The sequence below is a fragment of the Pogona vitticeps genome, chromosome 4 (assembly GCF_051106095.1).
Source record: "Pogona vitticeps strain Pit_001003342236 chromosome 4, PviZW2.1, whole genome shotgun sequence".
Classification (NCBI taxonomy): Eukaryota; Metazoa; Chordata; class Lepidosauria; order Squamata; family Agamidae; genus Pogona; species Pogona vitticeps.
In genome coordinates this window covers 57985333-58002473 of record NC_135786.1, presented here as the reverse complement: position 1 = coordinate 58002473, position 17141 = coordinate 57985333, and positions in this window count along the sequence as shown.

Here is a 17141-nt window from a genome sequence, read left to right as displayed (position 1 = left end):
AGCTTTGTTTTTGAATCCCGCCACGTGGTTTGCGATCGGGAGACACAAGTAGGATGGCGATGCGATTTTAAAGTGGCATAGACAGTGTTCGCCGGCCTACTCAAATTAGTGGCCTATCGTATAAATAAATAAATAATATTATAATAATAAATAATCAATTAATAAGATATCAATTGACAGAATTAATTACTGTAAGTTAATATTGTAATCATTCATTACTAGTAAGGTAAAGGTAAAGGTTCCCCTTGATATTTAGTCCAGTCGTGTCCGACTCTAGGGTGCGGTGCTCATCCCCGTCTCTAAGCCAAGTGTTTGTCCGTAGACAGTTTCCGTGGTCACGTGGCCAGCGCAACTAGACACGGAACGCCGTTACCTTCCCACCATGGTGGTACCTATTTATCTACTCGCATGTTGACATGCTTTTGAACTGCTAGGCTGGCAGGAGCTGGGACAAAGCGACGGGAGCTCACTCCGTCGTGTGGATTTGATCTTATGACTGCTGGTCTTCTGACCTTGCAGCACAGAGGCTTCTGCGGTTTAACCCACAGTGCCACCACGTCCACTGTTCATTACTAGTACTGTAGATCAATATAAAATTATTTATAATCACAGAAATTGGTAATTCAGCAGGGACTTGATTAATTAATAGGATATCAATTGGAAGAATTAATTACGTTTTAAGCTAATATTGCAATCATTCATTGCTAGTATTGTAGATTAATTTAGTATTGTAGATTAATTTAAAAATTATTTTATAGTCACATAAATTGGTAGGTCAGTAGGACTTGATTAATTTGAACTGATTAAGTGAATTGGTTTCATTATTTATATCACCTGAATAAATAAATTTAATTACAAGACCTGGCATAAGGAATTGATTGTTAGAATCATTCCATAGAAAATTATAGACAAATAGTAACTGTAAGTGAATAAATAAGTGCTCCTTTGCAATATAAATACTGTATATGGGTACTGGTTTGTAGGAGGCATATTTGCATAGTACGTATTAAAATTGCTGTCAAGGTAGGGTTGCATTTCTGTGCATCAGGTTACAGTTGAGAACCCCTCATGGTGGTTAACATGTGGGATTTCATCTGATTCCGCACCACAGCTGAGCAACTAATGGAGGGAACGTATCGGCGTGAGGCGGATGAAGCTGCTGCAATGCCATGGCAGAGGTGTCCAGCTAAAGGCAGAGGAACACATACATCAGCAACATCTGGTTTGACTGTAACAACTCTTGACAGGCAGCAAGTTAGGAAGGAGGCCAGCTCGGAACGTTTTGTATGGTGGGGAGGGACCAGGTGCAGCACCGCCTTTGTCAGAGGCAGAACAACAGGCTGCAGGGATGCCCAGAAGTGAAGCAGACGGGGCAGCAGTTACACCGCTGTGGCAGTGCATGATGGAAGAAAGAGCGACCCCAAGCCAGGTAGCAACTGGCACAGTGGCGACGACAGTGAGCAGCCATCAGGTGCCAGTCAGGTCCAGACCACCAGTACAGAAGGGATGATCCAGTCACGACAACACCTTTATCAGAAGCGGAACATGCAAGCTGATGGGATGTCCAGGTGGGAAACAGATGCGGGCAGCAGTAACATCATTACAGCAGTGTGCTGAGGAAGGGAGACCAGCCCTGATCACGGCAGCAATTGGTACGGCGGCGTTGAGCAGGCAGGAGACAATGGATGAGGTTGGTCCAGACTCCATGCACGGCAGGGAAGAGCCAGTTGTGATAACGCCTCTGTCCAGTGAGTTGACTGCTGCATCAGACACTTCTCCACCATCACCTGCTTGGCCTTGGCCAGGCAGTGGACAATTTGATTCTCCAATTTACTTAGCATATAATACTCAGAGTTAGGGCTCCAAATACTCCATGGCCTAGTATGAGTGCGCAGTCTGGTGGCTGGACTACTCCAGACTCATTAGTTACATCTCCAGCCCTGATAAATACAATGGTGAGTGTAGGGGTTTGCAAGGCATTCTTTGCCCAAAACCTTAAATCTGTACATGGCATGAGGTTGCAGTCAAGAAAAGATGGCCAAAGTAGCACAGGAAGGAGAGTGTTGGGACCATTTGCAACCGCTCCACTGGAGACCTGGTGTGTCTCACCATTGGAAATGGTAACAAAGCAGGTACAAGGTGAGTTTAGATTGATACATCATCTGTCCTACCCCGAGGGGGAGTCAGTTAACAATGCCATCCCTCAGGAACTTCTTGAGTGGAAACGTAGGTGTAGAGTGGGGTGTAACAGCAGCCCATTATTGGGATACTTATCCTTTTGTGGTGAAAGGAATACAGGAAGGTGTAAAGTTATACTAGATGCCTTTCATTCAATTGCAGAAGAATTAGGCGTACCTCTGGTTGAGGACAAATGGACGGAACAACCACGTCCCTGACGCTCTTGGGGATTGAAGTGGACACGATACAGCAAGCGTCTAGGCTACCAGATGTCATGTTGGCTGACCGTAAGGTCAGAGTGGTCTCGATGTTGCAAAGGAGAAAAGTGTCCCTGAGGAAGCTTCAGGAGATGGTAGGACAATTACATTTTGCTTGTAAAGTCGGGGCGTCGGGTTGCGCCTTTCTGCGTGGCTTTGCAAGGTGAAAGGGCTCCATCGTCCATTTCACGGGACTAGAGTTGCATATGGTATGAGAGAGGATTTGAAGGTTGGGGGGTTAGTTCTTAGCTAAGTGCATCGGCATTTCCTTTTGGAGAGGAGACAAGACACTTAAGGCAGAATCACAGGTCCAGTCGGACGCTGCAGATTCCTTAGGGTTTGGCATTTACTTTAGCGGCAGATGATGTGCAGGCAAATGGCCAGTGGAATGGCACTATCCAGGAATCACCAGAGATTTGACTGTTCCCAGTTCTTCCCAATAGCTGGTGTGTTGTGGCATTGGGTAGAGGAATGGGCAAACTCTGTCATACATTTTAGTGGACAATCTGGCGGTGGTCTATGAAATTAATAACCACACATGCATTCAGACCGGGTCATGACACTGGTGCAGGCTGGACATGTACCAGGTGTAGATAATAGCTTAGCTGATGCATTATCACATAAAGGGATCAAGCGGTTTGGGGAAGTTAGATCCAGGAGCCAACAAGTTCACGGAGACTCTCCCCCTAGAGGTTTGGCAAATTGGTGTGATGATGCGAAAGGACAATAGGCCTGGCCTGGCACCGGAGACTTAAACAGGGTACTCGGCAGTGAGTATAGAGTTTCTGGAGTTTAGGAACTAGTTGATTTAGAACCAACATGGTCTGCCCCAGTGGAGCATCTTCAACAGTTCATTGTGTATCTAAACAGGAAAGCCAGGAGGTGAGGCTGAGGAGCCTAACGTCGAGGGAGGCCCGGAAGGAAAGGACACGAAACTGGGCCTTCTCAGCGGTGGCTCCTCGCCTCTGAAATAACCTTCTTCCGGTTATTCGTGCGGCCCCTATGCTGAGCACTTTTAAGAGTCAACTAAAAACATGATTATATGTTCAGGCCTTCCCTCCTGTCAATATTTAATTCTTTCTTTATTTTTTCTTTCATTTATTATTTGTTTTATTATTGTATGTGTTATGGACTGTTTGTAAAATTCTTATGTTTTATCATATACACCTTATTGGAAGCCGCCCAGAGTGGTCGACCAGACCAGATGGGCGGGATATAAATAAATAAATAAATAAATAAATAAATAAATAAATAAATAAATAAATAAATAAAGAAAGAAAGAAAGAAAGAAAGAAAGAAAGAAAGAAAGAAAGAAAGAAAGAAAGAAAGAAAGAAAGGAAGGAAGGAAGGAAGGAAGGAAGGAAGGAAGGAAGGAAGGAAGGAAGGAAGGTTTGGTGCCAGGGTCTATACAGGGTAGGTTATTGGCACTGGCTTTCTATGCTAAAATTAATGGGTATCAGGATTATTCTTCAGATAACTGCTTTAGGAAAATGATTGAAGGTTGGTCTAAGGAAAGAGGCAGAGTTAAAGATTCAAGAGTACCCATTTCACTGGGACTATTAGAAAGCAGTGGTAAGCAGTAGTAGGCTCTCTGTTGAGATGATTATGAAGTCGCTTTATTTGGGGCGGTGTCCTTATTAACTTTTTCAACACCCTCAGGATTAGTGAAGTGTTGCCACGGGAAACGAAGATAAAATCTGAGTAGTTATGCAATGGCAGGGATGGTGCAGATGGTGCAGATTCGCATCTGCCAATCCAAGGCCAATTAGCGAGGCATCCCCTGTCGTCTAGGTAGGGGCCCGGTTTCTTTTATTTTGCACATACCATAACGATGATGAGAAGGAAGCACATCATGAACATGGGCTGCAGCTATGTTTTGGGGCATCTCACTACGCTGCCACGTCCCCATGGGGAGCAGTCTTGGACTTGGAGCTAGAGCCCTTATCGAATGGACAGGACGCTGTGGGATGCTGTGAGGCCAACCTTGCCGTGTGGCTGCCTTTGGTCAACATCCCCCAGATGTGTTGGTAATACACTTGGGCAGTAATGAGCAGACCAGGACCTGCGGAAAAGCCTGATTCTTGATGCAATTCGTGACATTACATGGTTGAGGGTTACATACTCTGCTATGGACATTATATGGTCAATCCTGCTATGGACATTATATGGTCAATGATCATCCCTCGGCCGGCATGGAGGGATGTGAGGCAATTTTGGCCCGCTAACACTGCACGGAAGAGTGTTAGTGGGGTGGTCTGCAGAGCTGTCTGCAGCAGCCTGGATTGGTGCTTGGTCACCAGAGGATCCATGGATAGGCCTGAATTTTTTCTGAGCGGTGGTGGCATGGTACCCTGCTATGAGCAGTGTATGGCCAATGATCATCCCTCAGCTGGCACAATGGGATGTGAGGCATATTTTGACCCACTAACACTTCATGAAGGAGTATTAGCTGGGTAGCCTGCAGAGCTGTCTGCAGCGGCCTGGATCAGTGATTGGTCACCAGAGGATCCACAGATAGGCCTGAGTTTTCCGATTGGTGAAGGCACCATATCATGCTATGAACACTGTATGGCCGACGACCATCCCTCACCGGGTATGGACAGATGCGAAGCATTTTTGGCCCGCTAATACTGCATGAAATAGTGTTAGCAGGATAGTCTGCAGAGCTGGTTGCAGCAGTGATGGGTCACCAGAGTATCCACTTGGATAGGCCTGAGTTTTTTTCAGAACGATGGTGTACATCCATCCAAACGAGGCTTGGATGTCTTCCTTGAAGACATCAAGGGGGGCCTGCTGTTGGAGCTTGGCAAGCTTGGTGGCGAGCATGGGACTTAGCTTGGCTAGTCCCTCTGCTGTGGCGGGTAGTGCGGATATAACAGGTTTTGTTGGTGAGTCCCATTGCAAAATCAGGTAAGCTATAGCCCATCTGACCTCCCCGCGCTGCGGATCGTGCGATTACAGTACTTGTGGGAAAAGATGCGCTGGGGCCATATCCGGACCAACAGTCAACAAGGAGAAGCTGGCCTGAGGCTCGGGGGTGGTCAAATTGGGGCCGGCTGGGTTCTTGCTGTCTTTAACACCGCAGGAACTTGGGGCCAGGGACTCGCCCATTTGTTGCTTAAGGGGTCCTTTGAGACCTCTGTGCCTAAACCTGATTCCGCACTACGACAGGACCCCCCCCCCTTTGCCAAAGGATATCAACATGGATTATGTTTAATAAAGTGTGGCCCATAATTAACCCATAATTCTTGTCTCGCGTCTTCATTCCATGGTTGAGAAGGCAACTACCTGTGAAGCTGTTCATTTGGAGCCTAGATATTTCTTTCTGTTTGTAATGGCTGCTGGAGAGCTCCCCTGCTAACCTCAAGAGCCTTACCCTTAATGTACAGGAATCTACCTGGGAAGGCAGCAGTTCAACCACATGAGAGAAGATACTCACTGCTTCCTGGGGTATTTCCCCAACAAAGCACCTAATCCTCATTTGGCAGATATGATATTTTCCCCGCACTCCCCTTCCCCATGCTTTCCTCTTTTTAAAACATCTATTCTTCCATGTTTTGGGATTCCATTGAATGCATCTTCTTGTTTCTTTGCCAGGTTTTGACTACACAGTCGTCATAATAGCACCTGAGTTTGCTACCTGTATACTGTTTAAAACAACAGATGATGATAATTGTGATAATGATGGGTGTTCACATAACACGCCCTATAAGCTGTTTGCAGCAACAAAGACAGAGTCATTGTTTGCAGCATACAGGATAAAGGAATAAATGTTTGGATAAATATGTAAATAAACATAGACATTAGCAAATGAATCCTATTTAAGGAGTTGTTTTAAATGAATTAGTCTAAAGGAATAAATCTGATTTTCACAGAATATATCAAACAAAATTTTACATTGAAAAAATCTTTCATTTACCACTTCATTTGAAATATTTTAGTCTATTGGGGGGGAAAACTCAGAACAGGAACAAAACAAAAGGAAATTCATTAATTAGCCATGTTTGCTATGTCCTTCCCACTTCAGCCTCATTCTCCTGAAAGTGTAGCCCCCAAGCAGCAGAACAGTCTGACAAATTGCCCTCAGCCCTGCTGAATTTGCTCACCCAAGAGGAGTGAAAATTAGAAGTTAATGCTAGGGGACAGCTGGAGTGAGGGAGGGAGGGGTGAGAGTAGAGTGTGGGAGAGAAACTGAAGGAAGACATCTAAAGATCAGACAGACTGCTAGGGAAACAGAATAACAGAGATGAGTTGCAGTTGAGAGATGCATGGGAATCTTGTGAGTAGGATAAAATTAGGTATAGCAAAGATGATAGTAAAAGGAAAAGAAAAGAAAAACCATAGACCAGTTGCGTTGCAGAAATGGCAGGTGGAGAAAACAGAATGCCAACAGCTGATCCACAAATGAACTGCAACCCATTACAGCTAATATATAAATGTATGTTGTTACACAACTCTTTGGGGAATTACAAAGCTGCATTGAAAAGGGTGTGCTTGAGAGTGAAGTGCAACAGGAGAGGAGAGAGGTAATTTAACACGTTGTGTCTGTTCCAAAACACCCTTCCATCAGTTTTTCTCCTTGCTAGATTTAAAAATAATGTTTGCAGATATATGAAGTTTCTCTTGGGAGAGTCCCAGCTGAACCACATCTTGGAGGAAATGGCAAGCAGGAAAACAATGTTACTTGGTACTTCTCGCTATTTGTTATCTGTTAAATTGCGACCTCCTACAATAACTGTGAAAACAAAAGAAAGTCCATTAAATTACAACTGCATACATTTGGTGCCCATTTTGGTCCTGAGAAACAGAACAAACATTGGTTTTAGATTATGGCATTGGGGTGTACAATAATTGCCTTGCACATTATACACGTTTTTGTGAAAGTGCAAAGCAAAGGTGCTCTTCATCGTCTTCCAGGAATGTGGAGCATCTTGCTTCTTAGATGTATTCACAGGCTCTCAGTGGTGCTTTGGGATATATGAAGTGTATTTTATGTAGGGTTACACATTTGTCCTTTCTTCCTCTGCAAGTTCACATCAGTTGACTTCTAATACTCTGGCTGCACGTGCTCCTTGGAATAAAATGTAATCCCGGCCAACTTTCACATCTCAGCCAAGGGCAGCAGATTTTCTCTTTTTGGTGACCAGAGGGGTGGAGATTATAGCTGTGCACTAACTCTTCCTCCTGAAATTTCTGGTCTTTATTAACTTTGCATAATCCGCCCTCTAATCCTGTCTGTTTAGCTGCACCTACTCCTTCCTTATCCATCACCAGCCCTTCATCTGTCACCATCTCTTCACCCACCTACACATACCCAGGACATCTCGTCTCTTACCACAAATTCCACACACAGAACTAAGGATTCAGATTTCCCCCCCCCTTGCTTTTGAGAAACAAACAAGCACATCTAAACAAAAACAACATGGCAAGAACTATAACCTTGGACAGCTGGCTTGGGGTCTGCCTATGTTTCAGACACCTTCCTCCCAATCCAGAGAAAGCATGGGGCAGATAATTATTTCCTTTAACCTGTAAACAGAAATGAATGCTAATGTTGCTCATTAAGAACAACAACAACGAATGTGCTGTCAATTTGATTTTAATTTTTATGTCAACCCTTTCCAAAGTTTCTTAAGTATATAGTATTCAGAAGTGGTTTACTGCTCCCTTCATCTGGCTAAGACCACACAGGCCAGCTCTTCTCCTACAAGGCACAGCAGGGGACCAACTCAGAACTCCACCACCAGCCATTCCATCTCGCTGAGCTATCCAGCCAGTTGATACACTTCTGAAATTAGCTTAATGAAAACACCCATACAAGTGTGTGTGTGTGTGTGTGTGTGTGTGTGTGTGTGTGTATGTATGTATGTAAAACACCCATAGAGACAAATGAGTAAACCCTGTAGGATAGCTGAAGCAGAATTCAGAATGAAATATGGGTTCAATTAACAAAAAACTGACCAAGAGCTACAGTATATATGCTTGTTTAGTCATTCATTATTCCTGTAAGAAGGTCTTCCATGTAAGAAAGACTGACTGGCATGCAGATGAATCTGATTCTTTAGAGGAACTGGGATAAAAAGGCACAAGCTTTCTTTCTCTCTGAAAATTTACCATATCAAGGGTGGCACTTTATCATTCCCTTGAGATGTACAGCAGTTCACTTAAATATCCTAGTTCTATGGCCAATCCTTTTGCTCCAGCTGAGAGGTGATCAGGGAGATAATTATCTCACTGTTATTTATTCTCTGCACTAATCAGGAACCTGCTGGTAGCATAACAGGCTGAACAGCAGGCAGAGCTAGAATCCCAAGGGCTTTCTTGCTAACCAAACAGATTAGAAAGTAGAAAAGATCTGAAGAGCTGGGTTTCAAACCCAGGGCTGGGGAAAGAGTGGGGAGGAAGGAGGCCTCATCTGGACTCTGAAGATAATATGAGCCCCTCTCCCAAAGCTTTACAAATGGCACCCTATGCACATTTCTCCTCAAACAGGGATGGATTTATTCAATACAGATGAATGGCCTTCTCATCTTAGTTTGTTCTGCTTCACTGGAGGCAAATTGTCTCATTCAGGGCAAGCTTTGGGAAAAAATGACATTTATTAGACTGCAGAAAAGGGTGACCTTGAGGAGGAGACTGGGAGAGAAAGAAGGACAGATTTTAGAGTTATCAAAGGAAGGGAAAGTAGAAATAACAATACAAACACCTCCAAAACAGGAGGTTTCAGAGGATGGAGGTGGGGATTTAAAATGAAATGCATTAAGCACTGCAAGAGAAAGGTGGAGGATAGAGATCTGGCAGGGAAGCAGAAGAAGAAAACGGGGGGGGGGGAGGATAATATTGTAAAAGGATGGAAATGAAAATTGGGAAAACAAAGGTGAGGGGAACCAAGAATGGGGGAACAGGCAGACAAAGATGTGACAGAGCGATCATGCTGGCTATGGGATTCTGTAGTTTGTATGCTTTGAACAGTAACCTTTCAAAGCTCTGTATCCATTCTTCTCAGCATGAAAGAAGATTTCACACTGGGGGAAATCAAGCTAACATTTCTTAACAAGTAAAGTCAATATATGTTGATTCAGCCAACCAGACAGCCATGGACACAGTACGACCTGTAGGCAACTTCAGCAGGTATGTGGGTCTATTGTCTGGCCTCAGAATCTTCCAAGGGGTGCGGGTGGGAAAGCTATGGACTGTAAAAAAAAAATAAGGCAAAATGCAAAATAAAATTAGACGTGGCCAGAAGTCCACTTAAAGTTTTCAAAATGGGGATTTGGGGATGCTAATTGAGGGGGAGAGGCACCTGGCCTATTTAAAACATGAATCTGTACTCCAGGGGGTTTCCCAGTTGTGGCAATTCCTCTTTTTAGCTTAGGCGAAATTTTGATGTATGTGGAGGAATCTAATAGGGAAAGTAATAATAATAATTGGGTGCGATCAAATCAATTCTGATTTCTGATCACCCTTTCAAGGGTTTCCCAGATAAAGAGTAATCAGAAGTGGATTTACCATTCCCTTCTTCTGGGGGCATCCTGGGACTGTGCAGTTTGCCCTAGGCCACACAGGCTGGCTCCTGGGGGGGTGGGGAATGCATGGAGGGGAATCAAATTCACAACTGCTCACTCCACATCCAGACACCTAACTCACTAAGCTACCCAGCCAGCATCTGATGGGGGAAGGGACACTAAATAGACCCTCCCGGGTATGTATGTGTCACACAGTCTGAAGGCAGGAATTGCCAATCCCAGCTATACAAAAAGAAGTTCTGTGAATTAGTTGTATGTTTAGGCTAATTAGGGCACAGGAAATTTCTCCTTCCAAATGACACAAGCTTTAATGAACAACTCTGTAAACCTCTGCTAAAAAAAACCTCATGAAGCTTTGTATGCACGTTACATTTTGGGACCTAGAAGATCATCTTACCCCTCCTTAGCTACAGATGGTTTTGGTATATCATTAAATCCATTTGTCTCAGAAGTATCTTCCAAATTCCGACCACCCACACAATCTCAGAGGCCTTTTCCACAAACATCCATAGGCTCTGAATCATCAAAATGGTTGCTTAGAAAAAATGAAGTTGCAATAGAATTAAGAATTACTGTACAGTATTTGGCAATTGTCTCCTGAAGGTGACCATGACCTGAACTCTATGTGTGTTTCAGAGGATAATGGGACAATACATAGAAGGCTCATCGAAATGATGCATATTTTTAGCATTTCAGTTTTGAGTTCTTCTGGCCAGCTACCAAAATTCTAGTCTTTTCCACTGCCCCTTGTTTGTTTAATATTTTCTTATGCTCCCTCTTATTTTGGACTAAAAAGTTTACAAAAGATGTGCATCTAAAAATAGAAGAGAAAGCCAGAGTTAAAACAAATTATACTAAGGGAAAGAAGAGGGTGAGCAAAGTAAAAGCAGAGCTATAAAATGCTATATTTTGGGGGGGGGGGACTACAAATGCCAGAATTCCCTAGCCATCATGGCTAGCTGTAGTCCAAAAAGTAACAGGTCTAGGTAAAAGGTAGTTACTGGCACCTAGCTGCATGTGCTCATTAAATTATAAAAGAGAGATCAAAATCTCATGATGCATAGAAATCATGCTTTACTACAGTTTAAGAATACTGTACAATTTAATCAAACAAATTTTTATACATTCTGAGACTCTGATCTCTCTTTTATAATTGAATCTGTTGAATGTTACCATTTCCCCGTGTGTGCATTCATGCATGTGTGTGTGTGTGTGAGAGAGAGAGAGAGAGAGAGAGACAGACAGACAGACACACACACACAGAGAGAGAGAGAGAGAGAGAGAGAAAGAGAGAGAGAGAATATTAGGCTAAAGCCATGTCAATAGAAATTACATGAATGGGAATGAGCAGCTGTGCTTTTTATTCTCTTGAGACTCCTGTCTGTTTTCAGGCTTCCAGCATCTGGTCTCAAATGGCTCACTGTTCATTCATACTCTTATGCATGCTGCCTGGTAGGTACGTACTCAGCTGGTGAAGTAGATAGAGCAATGGACTAGGACTAAGGAAATCTGGAGTTAAATCCTCATTCAACCATGGAAGCTCAGAGGGAATGGGATGGAACGAGTAAAACTTAAATGTCTCAATTTTTTTTCTTGAAAGCCCTGTTAGGGTTGCTATAAGTCAGTTATGACTTGATAGCACATAGAATAATAGAATAATTGGGTTGGAAGGTGACTATAAGACCATCTAGTCCAACCCTCACCCGCTCAATGCAGGAATCAAAGAGATCTGACAGGTAGCTGTCCAGTTTTCTCTTCGATGCCTACACCACGGGAGTCCTCACCACCTTCCGAGGTAATTAGTTCCATTGCTGTACTGCTCTAACAGATTAGAGAGTCCAGTGCTTGAGTCTATCAAGACTTTTTTGAACTTCGTTCCTGTCTTCCAAGGTATTAGCCATTCCAACAAGTCTGTGTCATCAACAAATTTGATAACTATTCTCTGCACTCCCTCATCTCAGTCAATAAAAATGTTGCAGAGCACTGGGCCCAGGATTGAGCCTTGGGGTATCTCACTTGTTCCCTCTTCCTAGTTTGAGAAAGATCCACTGATAAGCACTCTCTGAGTACGATTCTGTAACCAACTGTGTATCCACCTGACAGTTGTTCTATCCAACCCCCACCTAGCCATCTTGCTAATCAGAATATCATGGGGCACTTTATCAAAGGATTTGCTGAAGTCAAGATATATTACATTTACAGCATTCTCGCTGTTGACCAGGTAGGTTACCCAATCAAAAACTGAGACAAGAGCCACACGTGTATATATGTGTTCCGTTTAGTAAAGTTGGAACTGACTTATAACAACCCTAATAAGGCTTTCAAGGTAAGATATTTAAGGGGTGGTTTTACAAATTCCACTCCCCCAATGATTTCCACGGCCAAGTGGGGATTTGAACACTGTTCTCCAGAGAACTAGTTCATCACTATATCCACTACACTATAGTGGGAATCTGTATAACATGCATGATGTGCAGCAATTCCATACATTTGTCAGTTATAGTACCAGCTCTTCTGCTATAAGGCCTCTTTTGCTCAGATGTAAAGACTTCAGGCAGAATGAGGTAACCAATTCAGGTGGCAGATCCTAGAAGACAGCAGAGGTCTTCTTCAGCCCTTTTGCCTGAGCCCCCTGTCCATTCCCTCCCATGGATGAGAGGTTAGAGCCACATGCCCCACACAGTCTGCCCTGCACTCTCTAAACTAGCATGTTCCACTCAGGTGTGGTAAAGCAGGCTGGCCCATCACCAGTAAAATTCAGCAGCCAGTCCAGTTTGTCTGAGTGCATGGCAGTAACAGCACACCTAAATTGTGGATTTAATTCTTTAGAGGAACAGCAATCTAATCCAAAACAAATTAAATACCACCTCCTTTTTCAAATAAATCACCACAAACAGTACCTGGAGATATCTGGTGGTATCCCATATGTTAGTTTCACACACATTCTACTACTAGCTCTGATTAAGCATGCCCACCACTTTGCTTGCTTGTGATTAAAAGGAGGATTAAGGTTGGTATCATTGCTATGTTTGTAACACCTCATTCAGCATCCCCCAAAGGCATCATCAAGTAGAAAAACTATGAGTGAAAGTCTCACCCAGTCATGGCAGAAATCTGCCAGCAAACTTCTTGTTACTTAAAGGGAGTTGACAATTTTGAGACTTTTTATGCATGAAAGCTTGTGCTGAATGATTGCTTTTAGTGGTCTTAATAAAGACATCACCTCTTCTACTTCTGGATTGTGTAAAGGGCCACACAACTATCTCTGTTGTTTTTCCTTAGCAGGAAATCAGAAGACAATATTGTGCAGCTCTTCCACCTATTCTTTCACAATGGATTCTGACCAGCAAGTCCCAATTTGAGTAGATCCATTGGATCAATTGCTGGGTAGTATGTCAGCACTTCTGTAAGTCACATTGAGTCAATGGGTCTACTTTAGTTGGCACTAGCAATTGAGTACTGTAGTAGTTTTTTCTCTGTTAAGAAAAAAGGTAGAAGAAATTCCCTGTTTCCACCAGTTCTTCTACTTGTTTATCAATGTAAGACACTGGCACTCATATACTGTACCCTCCTTTAAAGTTCCACAAATGAGTCAAACTAATACGTAAAAGCTTCATGGAGAATCACCCATTCAATTTGCCACTCATGCACTGGCTGCTAGAAAATATTTTCTGGCCTTCCAATCACTAATTCCAGCAAGCCAACACATGGTGGGCATTAACAATTATTCACAACGCAACTCAACCATCAACCTTCTATTCCAGGAGATCCCCTTCAATTATCCTTCTCCCTGGTGTTTCATTTAAGAAGATTATTTCACAGGGTGCACAGCAGCACCAGTAGGTGGCACACACATGTACACCCACTTATCGGTTTAGTGAGTTTATCTCACACTGGGTCAGCAGAACACCATGACCTGCCAGCTGTTGGGCAGTTCAGGCTCTTTTAATTCCTTGGTCAGACAGGCCATTGCAAAAGTCTACAAGGGACAGCAAAGATTAGCATGGATTTCCTGCACAGAGTCATCTGATAACAGATGTGCATCCTTATTAAAAGATCTTGGGGAGTCCATCAGGGTGATTAAAACAGAACATAATCACCACCTGGTGCAAAGGAAAACCATGGCACTTAACTATGGCAATTAATATCCATGTTGTTTTAGAAACTCTGAATAATGGCTTCCAATTCATCATTGCTCAGTATCCAGAAAGGAAAATCTTAGCCATGTTTCTACAAGGGATTTGGGCATGCAAGTGGAGACAGTACCAGCAAAAAACAAAACAAAACACCCCAAACCACCCTGATTCAGTTTCCAACTCAGAAAGACTTTCCATGGAAGCTGAGACAGCTTGCAGTATTACTATGCCCATTGGGGAAATCATAAATCCTCAGCAGAAGGTGCTGAGAAGAATTATTACAATAGGAATCGGAAAGGATCATGACATTGCATAGGATGGCAAGGAAGCCAGACCTGTGAGAATGAGAAGAGCTTTATAAGATGCTTCATTGCAACAAGTCAGGGTTAAAACCACATGCTTTCAGTGCAGAAAGCTGCAGGTTGATTCCCTGGTATCTCCAGCTAGGTCAAGGAGAGAGTCCTGCTTGAAACCTTACACAACTGCTGCCAGTCAGTGTCAGCAGTGCTGGGCTAGATGGACCAGGCCTCCCACTACAAATACACTGTTGATAGATACAGTAAAAAGAAAAAGGAGCTTGATACGGCACATGACAATCCAGGTGTTAGAAACATGGGAAAATATGAAAATTTCTTTGCCAGATTTTTCTTCTAGTATTCATACCCATGGAACCTGAGTGCCTATGACTTTACATTTTGTTTTAACAGTAGGAGACACTGTACTATACGAAGGTTCCCCAGAATGAAACAAAACCCACCTGTGCTCCCTAGAAAGGCAGACTTAACAATAACAGGATGACCGCACATACGAGTATTGAGTAGAAGCTGAATGAATAGAAAAAATGGCATCTTAATAATTTAGGAGAATTTGAACTTCTGAGATATTACTAGTAACTGCCAAAAGATTCTCCCTCTTCCATTTTAGGCCTGTAGGAAAAGTTTGAAAAACTGTAATGTTTTTCAATAGGGACCAAATTGCATCTCAATATTTGTAGAGAGGTAGTAACAGCAAGCTTGTTTGATCAGTTCCGTTTCAAGCCTTGATATCAAACAATAAATGGTCTGGATCCCACATAAGTCAGGTAGGACATCTCCTTTTATTACCTTTTTTGTCTAGTTCATTTCACCAACTGGCTTTGTTAATCAGAGATAAAAAAACAAGAAAGGTGAAAATTGTTAATGAGAACAAATGCACAACCATTTTATATTGTATCTGGAGATGGTGTTACTCTTGCCAAGATAAATTGTACTTTTGAATTGTAAATGTGAAAAATGCAAATCCAGTGCAAACATCCCTTGTGACCTTTCCTCCCACTCAATCCTGACATAAACCAGCTATCCAACACACCCAAACAAAATTCCAGGTACTTCACAAGGGTATTTGGAATAATATAGGAATAACTGAATAGCCTGTTTTGAATGCACTCACTCTTACAAAGCAGATTTGCTGCTTGAGGATACTATAGACCGCTGCTCTGTTCCTAGATGGTGAAGTGGTAGTAGTTTAGGAGCTACTCTCAGCAAGACCAATTGAGCCTTTACCTGGAGAAATCACACTTGTTGAAGTGTGGTAAAGGTAACTTAGGTAAAGGTAAAGGTTCCCCTTGACATTTAGTCCAGTCGTGTCTGACTCTAGGGCGCAGTGCTCATCCCCATTTTCAAGCCGTAGAGCCAGCATTTGTCCGTAGATAGTTTCCATGGTCATGTGGCCAGCACAACTAGACATGGAATGCCTTTACCTTCCCACCAAGGTGGTACCTATTTATCTCCATGTATTTATATGCTTTTGAACTGCTAGGCTGGCAGGAGCTGGGATAAGCGACGGGAGCTCACTCCGTTGTGTGGATTCGATCTTACAACTGTTGGTCTTCTGACCTTGCAGCACAGAGACCTCTGCAGTTTAATCCATAGCGCCACCACGTCCCTACTTTCAACTTAGACCATGGTAATGAACTCAACATTTGCTTTAAAATGCAACTGCTAAAGATTTAACTGAAACACACATATTAGAAGATGTTAGTTCAATACAACAACATCTACATTGGTTATCAATTGGTTCTGCTTTCGACCTTTGAAGCCACCAATAGCCTGCAACTAGAGCTCAGGGGTCTCCCCCCCCCCCCAGGACTTTGTCAGAACATTGAGGCTACAGCCAGTACCCCCATGGAGCTTGTTTGGGACCTTCTCACTGCACTGATGTAAAAGCAAATGTGAATCAGCCCAGACTTCCCCACCCACCCCCAGTCTGCAGTGTTTTTTCCTCCAATGCTGGTATTTCTACTTTTTCCCACAACAGATCCATTCACAGCTGTTCAGATGATGTGATCGCTTGAACCAATGCAGAAAAGTGTGATCCAGCACAGACTTCACTTTCTGCCAATCCCCTCTGAGCAGAATAATGAGTTTTTTAAAAGGCAGAGTTTGGTGCCAGAACTGTTGCACTAGGGCACCTAGACACACACACACACACAGAGAGAGAGAGAATAGGAGAACGGGAAATGAAGGGAGGAAATTGCTACTCAGCCCTTGCTTACAGCTTATTGAGGTAGTTCTCCTGTAGCTGTGCCTCCTGCAAATCAGGAGAGCCATAAGAGAGCTATGTCAACAAGCTGCAAACTAAGCTGTTTAGTCAATTCCTTCCTCTCTTCTTGTGCGGCCAGTTAATTCAAATTTACTCTGGGGAAACAAATTCCCAAGTGTGACAGAGAGTGAAGTTGCATTTTTCTCATTGTGTAGTCACACCCTAAGTCTCTGAAAATCAAACCAGACAATTATTTGGTTTGCCTGACAGGAAGTACTCTCTCATGTCTGTCACAGTATATGGTTTTCCTCACCTGAACACGTTGCATTTACCACGTTTTTCTTCTAGTTCTGTGATCAGGTTTAATTTGCAGGTTTGATTGCTGAAGTATACAACTGCCTGGAAATCCCACTGTGAGCTGAAATCACATCACTTGTAGGAAATACTCATTTCCCCTTAATGTCTAATTGAATCCCTGCTTTGTTTCTCTAGGTATTACAAGTAGGTGTGTGTTCTCCAGCTTA